The sequence below is a fragment of the Euprymna scolopes genome, chromosome 22, assembly GCF_053919585.1.
Source record: "Euprymna scolopes isolate OS-2025 chromosome 22, ASM5391958v1, whole genome shotgun sequence".
Classification (NCBI taxonomy): domain Eukaryota; kingdom Metazoa; phylum Mollusca; class Cephalopoda; order Sepiida; family Sepiolidae; genus Euprymna; species Euprymna scolopes.
In genome coordinates this window covers 105,244,238-105,256,727 of record NC_136503.1, presented here as the reverse complement: position 1 = coordinate 105,256,727, position 12,490 = coordinate 105,244,238, and positions in this window count along the sequence as shown.

Sequence of the window (12,490 nt, the reverse complement as noted above, 5' to 3'; positions counted from 1 at the left end):
GTTCCACATGCGGGCAGTTCTAGGAAAGAAGCTTTGTTAACGGCTTATGCATTTAGATCTAGGCATAGATAGACAGTGGAGGAAATGGTTGCTAATGGTTGTAACTAGTCGAGTTATTTTTTGTGAAATTCCAGCTAGGAGGGACCATAGATTGAAGCTCAGACGAGCACTTGCCATGAAAATAATGATAGGCTTGCAACGTGGAAAACAGGTTGCAGGGAAGAGAAAAGAGCATCACTTACTAGGTTTTGAAGCTGGTTTTGAACTCTATTAAGGCAGGATAGAGTGCACCGAGCAGCTCCTACCAAGATGTAACAACAGTACTCCATTTGAGATATAGCGCTGTGGTCATTCTTTTCCTACTCCTATTGTGAACATGTAGGGTGAACCTGGGTAATTCCACCCCCAACTTTACAAAAATGGCTACCAAAGACAAAATAATAGATTTTACTAAAAGAAAACTTAACACACACATATATAGGTCAAAACAGTTTAATATGTAAAAAAAATTGAACTCATGTAACAGGGTCAGTGAAAAAAACATGTTTTAAATCAATTTCAATATTTACGAAAAAAAGGGGGCAAAGCCCCCCCCCCATCTTCCTTCCATTCCCTTTGCCTCCTTTGAGCATCAAAAGTGTAAGTAACAATATAACTTGCCTACAGTGTCTTTTTAAAGGTAACTAACATGATCAAAGCCAGCATTTTTTTTTTTTTTTTTACAAGGTGGTCACCACTTATCAAGGTCCGGAAGCCACTCAGGGATAAGGGTTATTGTAAGTACAGTACGTTAGTGTGGATATTTAAAGTGTCTACTTAAGGGGGGGCGGTTCATCAGGAATTTGTTTACGTTGGACTTGAAGACATCCAAGTTGTAGTCAGGAGGGAAGCAGGCAGACGGAACAGAGTTCCACAGGCGTGCAGTTCTAAGAAAGAAGCTTTGTTCATGGAATCTACGTTTTGATTTAGGCATAGATAAAGAGTGGGGAAAGATTTTGACAGTAGATTCAGCTAGACGGGTGTTTTTCGTAAAAGATTGGCGTGGGGGGACCAGAGATTGGAGTTCAGACGAGCACCTGCCATGGAAATAACGATAAAACAAAGATAGGATTGCAACGTCTCTTCTGTGGGAGAGAGGTTGCAGGGAATAGAAAAGGGCATCACTCACTAGGCCACGAAGCCTATTTTGTACTCTGTCAAGGCAGGATAGGCTGTTTTTAGCAGCTCCTGCCCAGATATGGCAACAGTATTCCATCCTTGGACGTACTTGGCTTTTATATAGATAGAGCTCTACACCCTACACAAAGTAGGCTATCCTATTGTTTGACTGAAAAGTTTTCGAAGAGGTTTCTTGACCGGGTTGACGGAGTTTGTTCATCATTGTTGTCATCATCACCATGGGGTGACTGGTTTGACCAGCCCTCATCACTGTCCCCGATTTGTGAATCATCATCAGAGATGGTAGCATGTTCCTTCTTTCCCTTTCTCTTTACTTTCTGCTTTCTTACTGAGGAAGTTTCATCTTCATCGTTGTTGCCAACTCGGGCTGACCGTTTTGACTGCCAATCTTCATCACTTTCGGTGTCACAATTGAACTCCAGCTCGGACCCGTCATCAGCAGATATTTCCACTCTTGATTTCTTCCCTCTTCCTTTTTTCTCCCTCTTTTTAGCTGGCCCGAGTTTTGCTCTTTTAGGCTGCCTTTCTTTCTCTTGTTGTGCCATCCTCTGAATAAATTCAGCAGATGTCAGACTCTCACTCTCCCCATATAAACTGGCAACTGTTTTTACTAGCATAATCCTTCAGGACTCCACAGAATGCTAGGGGGTGGATTTCCACCAAGAGGCATAAATGATAAAACCCACCTGTTGACTATACTAGGCCTGAAATAGAAAGATTGAGCGTTTCAAAATGAAGAAAAAAAGGATAACAAATTCGTATAACCTGTGTCAGATTAAGAAATCAACATCTTGACTCTATGATCTCATCATAAAAAGTGCGAAAGGTTTTACTTACTTGATGGATGGAGTAGGATGATGTTTTCAAGCTTGAAGCAGTCAAATTTCCCACCAGCATGCCTTCTGGAAAGGAAATGCTTTTCAAGGGAAGCAACTCTATTAAATGGACAACTCAAGTTAGGGATGAAACAACATTCCTGACAGCAGTTATTTCCCATTATATGTAAAGGAGGTGGAATTACCCCGGTTCACCCTACCTACTTACTCTGTGCATTGCCATGATTCTTACATATTATGCCAGGCCAAAACCGTCTGTTAGCTCATCCAGTCAAAGACAAAACCAAAATCCGCAAGCTCAGTCTATAAACAAACAACAATGTCCGCTCCCTAAAAGTTGAATGGCACACTTGCAGAAACGAGATGTTTTCCAGATCAGACTGTTTTCAATTCAACTCCTACTTCTTTCTCTTTCTTTTCCTCTTTATACCTGAACAATCCTGGCCTTTTGTTGGCAATTATTGTTCGGCTGCTTAAAGGAGACATCCACTGAAGACTGTCTAGGACTATCTCTATTCATAGGGGTTTTATCCTACAAAAGCTGACCCCAGCATGACTTTCCCATTAAATGAAGCACTTATTTTTTTAAACAAAGAGGATATCTCTTGGGTGGTCTGACTTTGGCCAGAGATATTTTCTGCACTCTACACTCCCCACCTTTGCCATTGCCAACGAATGCACATATGTCACTCATATAACGTGTGAGAGGTGTTTGTATATACATTTTCGTTCAGCAAAATACAAAGAGTCAAAACCAGAAGAGTCTTACATCATTTCCAATTTGTTGTCTTGTTGCTACCAGATTAGGCTGTCTGAAGATATTGGCTTCCTGACCTAAAGGTCCTGGATATGACCTAAAACTAAGTCCGATGGTGAAGCCACACCTTGTGGGCCTTGGGGAGTGTGGAGCCACCCTTTAATTGGCATTGCTCCCAGGTCCACTCTGACCCGGAGTGGTAGTACCTGTTAGGGTCCCAACTATGGGTTAAATAGAATCTGACCTAAAAAAAAAAATATACTCCATAAAAAATCGTTCCTCAAAATAACTAGATTCGGCATTAAATAACCTGAAAAAGGTTGATATGCCGTAAAACAAAAACAACCAACAACCAATCCTGACCTAAAATGTACCAATTAATCATATGCTGATATTCTATTTGTATGCTCAACTTTACATAGAGAGAAAAAGACAGAACATACATCAACCTCGATTTCCAGGTTCTCGTTTTTCTCCAATTCTCTCTCGACCAGTGATCATAATTATGAAAATAGTTCTCCTTTCCTAACTTTGAAATTATCAAAACAACCATAGTAATATTGCAGGTGCGACCTCCACCCTTAATTTTCATCTCATTATCTAGATCGGGGGTCGGAAACCTATGACATACCTGCCGCACTTGGCATACCAAGCAATTTCTAATAGGACGCAGATGCTTCAGGTATTCTCCCTTTAAATGAAGAGAAATTACTAATTGGGTGTTTCTTTGTTAACCCCCCCAATTTTTCTTTTTTTCAATTTTACTAAAACATATTTTCCTTTTTGAAATGAAAATCATGGTTTGTTTATGTTGTTATAACATGTATTTCATAGTTGATTTTTTTTTTTTTCATGGTGGTCACCACTTATCAAAGCCCGGAAGCCACTCGGGGATAAGGGTTATTGCAAGTACAGTACGTTAGTGTGGAGATTTGATGAAGTGTTTACTTAAGGAGGTGGTTCATCAGGAATTTGTTAACATTGGACTTGAAGACATCCAGCTTGTAGTCAGGTGGGAAGCAGGCAGACGGAACAGAGTTCCACAGGCGTGCAGTTCTAAGAAAGAAGCTTTGTTCATGGAATCCACGTTTTGATTTAGGCACTGATTTATGTAAATATAGTTTCATTATATGTAAATATCAGCATTGATGGTTGCTGATTTATTTATATTTTCAGAAAAACATTTTTGTTAATTATACATGTAAAGAAAAGGAAACTTGATCATCAACTATTTCAAGAAAATTGGTTAAAAGTAAAGAACTTTACCTCATGCATCGTGTGGCTTGTGTTAGGAAAGAAAAAAAAAAGAAGAGAAAATAAAAATGGCCGCCCCTTGGTATTTATGGACTGAAAATCACGTGATGTGACGAGAAGGGGTATGCAAATGAGATGTGGTTGAGTCTCTCTATAAAAGAGCCGTCTTCTTTATTTTGGGCAACAGTTGGATTTGAGTTTGAGACTTTTGATCTGAGGTTGAGTTCAAATTTAACGTCAAAAAGAATATGGATTTTTAAGACAATAGATTATGCTAAAACTTTCTTTATTTTGGGCAACAGTCGGATTTGAGTTTGAGACTTTTGATCTGAGGTTGAGTTCAAATTTAACGTCAAAAAGAATATGGATTTTTAAGACAATAGATTATGCTAAAACTTCTGTAAAGTTGAATGTAATAATCAAAGAAGAAAGCGCCCTTGTGTGTGTGTGTGTATTGTGTGGTTATACAACTTACCTTTAGATGGGAACTGAGAGAGAGAGATTAAAGATGGCAGCCATGGATTTATAAGGTGTAGTCTTGTGGAATCTCACGAGATCTCATCTTCCACTGCACACGTATGCAAATGGAATGGAGTCAGTTTTCTAATAAAATGCCTGTTGGCAGAGGTGGTTGGGGGAACACGTGCTGGAAGCTGAGAGAGAGAGAGAGAGAGAGAGAGTTGACAGTGACGAGTTCTGGCTGAACTTTTGCTTATTGTATTTATTTTGTTTAATTTTGCTGTTTACCAGCCAATTTAGCTGCAACTTCATGAAAAAAAGCAATGGTTGGCAGGTTGAAAGGATTTATAAATTTTCTTGAAAATCATATTGTCTGCAAAATTTGAATTTTCATTGTATTAGTGTATTAGTTATCTTTGAATATGGCTGCTGATGACTATTGTTGTTGGAATAGTCAACTTTATTGTTTCTCATTCTTTACCCGTATATAGCCAGTTCAAGTCTCTTCTCCAAGGAATTGAGTATGCATATGGAGATCTGCTGGCTTAGTCGAGGCAAAATTTTAACTAAATTTGCTAGGTGTTTCTTGATGAGAAAAAGAAACACTGTCCTGACATGAATAATGAAAACTTGTTGAAGTTGATGTTTGTGACTGATAGATAGAGCTGTGACAACAGCATATTCTTTTTATTCTTTTGACTCTCGAGTATATATCTGACACAGTTAATCAACTGAGAACCACATCAGTCTATATAAAAACATATAAGATATTGACAGATATATGCTCAAAAGTCAAAACAATGAAGAGAATATACTGTTGTCACAGCCCGACTGATATGTAAGAGCGATGTAAACAATTTTGTACTATTTCTTGTATTCTTATTAACTAAGTTATCTTTAGACATTATTGTATGGATGGATGTTATAAATAAATAAGGTCAGACGGACTGGAGGTCTTGGAAGCTGGTCTCTGGGGGCCTTGTCTCATATAAGAACATTAGACAGAAAAAATTACATCCCAAAAGGTAGGATAAACGAAAAGTGCAAGTACTTTAAGTTGAAGATTGGCACAATGAGAAAAATAAAAACGTTTTAGGTCAAAAGTGTTGTGGAGACGCCCACTAAATAACATAGGCGGGTGAGTGAGATATATAAAGGTATCAATCACCAATACCGGGGGAGTCCGGCAACGACCGTCAAATAGGCAAGATGCTTATGCTGCCTCCAGTAAGACATGCAACACGCCACCTGCCGGAATATCTCCAACTGAAGTATATCTGAAGACATGTAAATATGTATATAACTTTTCTTCCTAATATATTATTGTATACCTTTACTTTCGTGTTCTTGTTAATTATTTGTGCAGGCACAACAAAAAGATATAACCCATTTATGCTAAATTTAAGGTTTTTAATATGGTCAAATTTGTGTTCATTTTTGCATTAAATACTAATGCCTAACTCTGCATTAAATGGATATCATAATACTTAGTTCACTGCACTTTATTATACCTAAGGTCCATAGTTTCCAAGAAAAAGTGGAAGCAAATATGGTACTATGGTGACTAATCCCCATTAATCCCTAATTGTGTACTAAAACCAGTCATTTCTGCTGTAAACTTTATTTGAGGAAACCATGCTTTTTCTTTTTAAAAAAAAATTAACTCTTGTTTTTGTAACTTGTTTCATTGTGTCGGTCAGCATTAACCATATTCAGGTTTAACTGGTTTCCTCCAAAGGAGAAAGTTTCATGGGAGTATGAAATTCACAAGCGGTCCAAAAACGTTGTGAAAATCACACTCAAGATGAGAACAGTAGTCCGATGAATCAAAATAATATGAAAAAAGTATTGTGAAACTTGAATTTAATCCAAAAAAACTATTTAAAAATAGCGCGGTGGCAAAAGTGCACAAGCACCAAGAAATATAATACCGATGACTTCAGAATTGACAATAATTGAAGCAAGCTCCCAAGATCTGAATCCCCCATCTTTGTTCTGACCTTCATCTTCAAGCAGATTTTGACCTTAATCAATGATGTCTTGTAAGTAAAAACAAACAAAAAAGTACAGTGTCATTAATTTATTAAGTCAATTTAACAATCACCGGCTGGTTAGTTGCATCATAAATTTCAAGACCCTTTAATTACCTCTATTAAGATGACCAGAGAGATAAGCAATTTCACATGGAAATCTTTATGCCTGCTTTGATTCTTGTCAAATTCAAAATGGCTGCGTTGTGGGTTGATTCATGTGTTCACAAGGATTTTCAGCATAATTTTTTTTTTACTCTTCCACATAAATGGCTACTATTTGGGATCATGTTTCCAGGGGACTATATAGCAAGATGTTTGTTTACATTACATTTAAACTTCTGCATGTCAGTAAAGTTAGGGAAACAGGAAACAAGGAGGGAAATCCAAAGTTTAGCAGTCTAAAGGAATAAACTATTAGCCTAGAAAACTTTTCAGCATCTAGGAACCTTTACAGTGAACAGGTGGGATTTTGTTGCTAAACAGGTTTGTCGAGGATATGTATGTCGAGGGGGTACAAGTGTAATGAGTTCATCAGAGCACATTCCAATAAGATACTATTAAAAGGGATGCAACATTGTGGCGATGAGACAGGGGTCGGAGCTGGGTTGGTAATGTGAGATCTACTAGATTGGAAACTTTTTTGGACCCTAAGAGATAGGGAAACATGGGGAACAAGGTGGGCATATATCAGTTGTATGATTATTTTCTTAGCTGGAATAAGTATTTTTAGATAAAAACTGATGCAATTTAAGTTTTATCATTTAGTTTACAAAGAAGAAATACTAGTAGCAAACATATTCCATCTGCCGCATATCCAATAACAATCTGTCCAGCCAGGAAGTGTGCTCATCTCTCATCTCTCAGCTATGGGTTAAATAGTATTACTACTTGTGTGCCAGAAACTATTTCTGTCTTTTTATTCTTTCTTTTATTAGCTTACATTGTTGAGACAGAGAGAGATAGAGAGAGAGAGAGAGAGAGAGAGAGAGAGAGAGAGAGAGAGAGAGAGAAACTGACCGACAGACATATAGAGAGGCAGAGGATATAAGTGGTTGTTATTCTTATTTTCAGAGAGAGAGAGAGAGGGAGAGAGAAAGGAGGGGAAAGAAATAGAGAGAGAGAGGGAGAGAGAAAGGAGGGGAAAGAGAGAGAGAGAGAGAGAGAGAGAGAGAGAGAGAGAGAAACAGACCGACAGACAGACAAATAGTCAGAGGATATAAGTGGTTGTTATTTCAGAGAGAGAGAGAGGGAGAGAGAAAGGAGGGGAAAAGAGAGAGAGAGAGAGAGAGAGAGAGAGAGAGAGAGAGAAACAGACCGACAGACAGACAAATAGGCAGAGGATATAAGTGTTTGTTATTCTTATTTTCAAAGAAAGAGAGAGGGGGAGGGAGAGAAAGAAAGAGAGAGAGAGGGGGGAGGGGATCATTGAAGAGAGAGTGATAGATACCATATAAAATAAGAGGGGGGGGTCAAACAAAATATGGTGAGAGAGAAAGAGAGTGATATAGAGAAACTGTAATAGATGGGTCACGTTTTTATAGAAGTTACTCCAGACAAGGCGTGAAGGCACTTGATGTAATGGGCTACTAGGACAAAAGATTATGATTGTAAAAACAGTAATATCTATTGACATTAGTCTTTGAAAAATCAAGGCTTTAGGTGGAAGGGAAACAGCCAGTAAAAAAAGGGTTCCACAAGTTTGCAGTTCTTGGAAAGAAGCTGCTGGAATGGGAAGCTGTATTACAATCTATATATCTATAAAACTGCAATTGTGTGTGTGTGTGTGTGTACATTTCCCTACCAAACTACTCTATCAATTTTCAGTCTACAGACTCGAGATTTGATATAAGGGGTATTTAGATTTGAGAAAATCTTTTTAATTGGTTTTAGGCCAGAAATTTGGCTGTCAAGGGGTCAAAGTTCAATGATTTGACCTTTGAAAACTCTACCAAACTCCTCTGCCAATTTTGGGTCTAAACACTTGAAATTTTAGGTGGAGGTTACTTGGACATAGATCAAGCTTTTTAATTTCATTTGAGCCCAAAACAATAAATGTTAAGGGGTCAAAATTTGGGTCAAAGTTTTATAAAAAATTACCATCTGAGGTCTCTATCAAATTACTCAGCCAATTTTTGGTCTAAACATTTGAAATTTTACATAAAGTGTATTCAGACATAGCACAAGTTTTTTAATCAGTTTTTGCGTGAAAATTTTGCTGCTAAGGGGTCAAAGTTCAAAAGATTTTACCTTTGCGGTCTCTAGCAAACTATTCAGCAAATTTTGGGTGTAAACATTTGAAACTTTACATAAAGAGTATTCAGACAGGCAGCAAGCTTTTTAATCAGTTTATGGGCGAAATTTGGCTGCTAAGAGGTCAAAGTTGAAAGAATTGACCTTTGCAGACTCTATCAAATTCTTCGACCAATTTTGGGTCTAAACACTTATAATTTTAGATGTAGGTTACCTGGACATAAGTCACACATTTTAATATATTAATACATATGCACATAAAGATATGAACAGTACATAGGGCCCAAGCAAAGCCGGGTAGAACTGCTAGTGATGTATAAAAAACAGCGAATTGATGGAGAGCATTAGACCAACGAGTCAAATGAGTCAGACCATTTGACATAATAGTATTTGGAGAAAAGACTGAGACTAGCAACATCATGTCTGTGAGAGAAGGGTTGCAGAGAAGAAATGTCCAGAAGAAATTTTTTTGCCGGGCTTCTCGACAAGCTTACATTTATTTAGAACTTTCCTTATACTTCCTAGATTATGATATCTCCGATTCCATGAACAAAGCTTCTTTCTTAGAAGTGCATGCCTGTGGAACTCTCTTCCGTTTGCCTGTTTCCCACCTAACTACAACTTGGATGTCTTCAAGTCCAACATAAACAAATTCCTGATGAACCGCCCCCTTAAGTAAGACACTTTATCAAATCTCCAATACTAACGATTACTAGGATACTATCCAATTGATTACTGTACACGCAATAACCCTTATCCCCGAGTGGCTTCCGGGCCTTGATAAGTGGTGACCTCCATGTAAAAAAAAAAAACAATAAATATCTGTGAATGGACGTCATCTCTACATTCATTTTGATTGACTTTTAAAATATTCCCTCTATTCCGTCCATTTGTGTGCTTGTTCGTCTTTTTCGTATAAATAAAGCAAAACTCATCGAAGCAAAGCTGTCAGCGGCCTTCCCGCTTTGATAAATGTGGGGGAAACCCTTCATATCAGACAATTGCTATTCATTTGAAAGTTCTCCTTTTTCAGAGGGAGCTGGTTTTCCCCAACATCGTGAGGAAACAAATAATGGCAGAAAGCTGAAAGCATAACTGGCCTTCAGCCAACGTTCATTTCTGCACCTGCGTGATTCTTAAATTATTTGTGCAAGTCTATCTATATAAGAGCCAGGTACGTCCAGGGATGGAATACTGTTGCCACATTTGGGCAGGAGCTGCTAGAAAGGACTTGTCCTGCCTTGATAGAGTTCAGGATAGACTCCGTAGCCTCGTAGGAGATGTCCTTTTCTCTTCTTTGCAGCCTCTATCTCACAGAGGAGATATTGCGAGTTTGTCTCTGATGTATCGTTATTTTCATGGAAAGTGTTCGACTGAGCTTCGGTCTATGGCCCCCCCCCTCGCCAAACACTCGTCTAGCTGTAAACACTATCAATAATTCCCCCCACTCTTTATCTGTGCCTAAACCTAAACGTAGATTCCATGAACAAACCTTCTTTCTTAGAACTGCACGCCTGTGGAATTATCTTTTCTTTTTCCTGCTTTCCGGCTGACTACAATATGGTTGTCTTCAAGTCAAACGTAAATAAGCTCTTGATGAGCCGTTCCATATAAGTTATCAAATTTACCAAATTTTCATTACTAATGATTACTATATTGTCCAATTTCTACTGTACACTCTTTAACCCTTATCCTTGAGTGGCCTCTTGGCCTTGATAATGTGGTGATGCCTATGTAAAAAAAAAAAAAAAAAAAAAAAAAAAGTCAAATTTTTTTATTATAAGATGGCTAAATTTAAAAGCTTTTCACTTCCTGTCACATCTTAGCGTAGCGGTAAGATGTAAGCTTTTCTTTCACTTTCTTTTCCTCCTTCGCATCACGGGTTCGAGTCTGCCTGCCTACTACCACTTTTTTTTTTATATCCAAACACCCGAGCAACGCCGGGCAACGCCGGGCAACGCCGGGCACCCCTGCTAGTAATATAAAAAAAAAAGATCAGCTATTTTGCACCCTTACTGAACCCAGATCAACTTGTAGATCAGCTGTATATTTCAACTGATCCAAAGGAGATGAACAGAAATGGTGTTAGTATAGATATTAATCTTCTGAATAATTTGTTCAGGAATGTATGGAAAAAAAAACAGTGTTGTGCCTAGAATAGAGAATGAAGAGACACTATGTAGAGTTACTCACAAGCTTTGATCAGAAAGAAAAAACCTTATAATGTCAAGAACCTTACCATAATTCTGAAGTTTGTGTTAAAGACCAGAATGCCACACTCTGTCAAACACCTTCTGTCAGACTAAAGCTAATTAAGCAATTAAAAGCGACATAGAAAACATCATGGAATTTCCGCAGAATCCAACAAGTAATAAATCATTTCACTGGGGTTCAGTATCAGGGAATCCAAAAGAGGGTTGATATGCCACAAATAAAATAAACTTATTTACAAAGTGTGAACTTACATTGCTGCGAGTCATCTCCGTCCGATAAATCCAACGATTCTTCAGGCACGCTACCATCTTGCTGTCCAGCTAAGCTACTTTGATCGGGCGTGGTGCACGTACTCATCCCTGGGGTGAAAGAACTCCGTTGGCTACTCGAGCGTCTTGTTAAACCTCCGTGTTGCTTGGACCTGTTGAATGACTTGTTCACCATCTGCTATAAGGTAGAGAAAAGACAACAGACAAAAGTGTTGTAGCGAGAATACCTGACCATGTGAGAGATGCTGGTAAAGTTTTTTTGGGGAGGATGGGCAAAAACAAAACGCTTGCTGCAGTGAGACATGATTTAAAAGTTCTCTTGGTAGAAGGTGAGTTTAAGTACATTTTTGGGTTTGTATTACTGTACACATAGATTCGAAAAAGTTGTCAAAAAACAAATATATAACAAATAAATGTTATCAAAGGCAAGATAAGTTACTTTTCTACCAAACTGGAGATATTTTTTGTGTTTTTATTCGATGTAACATGTTTATTCAGCTTGAAAAACGTACATTGTTTACTGATGTATTGGAAAATTCAAAATGGCGCCCGACTCTCTCTTTAACACGGTAAGTTTGGGAAAAGGTATTATAAATAATAAACTAGATAAAATACTATTAAAAAACAACCGAATATATGTCAAGTTATGTCACGGTAACATATGTTGAGCGAATTTTTAACAGTATTTTGTCTAGTTTATTATTTATAACACTTTTTCCCGAACTTACCGTGTTAAAGAGAGAGTCGGGCGCCATTTTGAATTTTCCAATACATCGGTAAACACTGTATGCTTTTCGAGCTGAATAAACATGTTACATTGAATAAAAACACGAAAATTATATCCAGTTTGGTAGAAAAGTAACTTATCTTGCCTTTGATAACATTTATTTGTTATATATTTGTTTTTTTGACAACTTTTTCGAATCTATGTGTACAGTAAAACAAACCCACTTTTTTTTTTTTTACACATGTTTGCAAAGCATATCGCCACTTGGATGTAAGGGGCTACTATTTGGGACAATGCCTAGGAAAGATTAACAAGATGTTGGTTTATGTTACATTTAAACTTCTGCATAACAGTACAGCCAGGGAAGCAGGCAGCAGGAAGGGAATTCCAAAGTCTAGCTGTTCTAGGGAGGAAACTATTAGAATGGAAAGCTTTCTGGCATTTAGAGACAACAACAGTGAAGGGGTGAGATCTTATTGCTAAACGGGTTTGTCGGGGATATGTACGTTGCG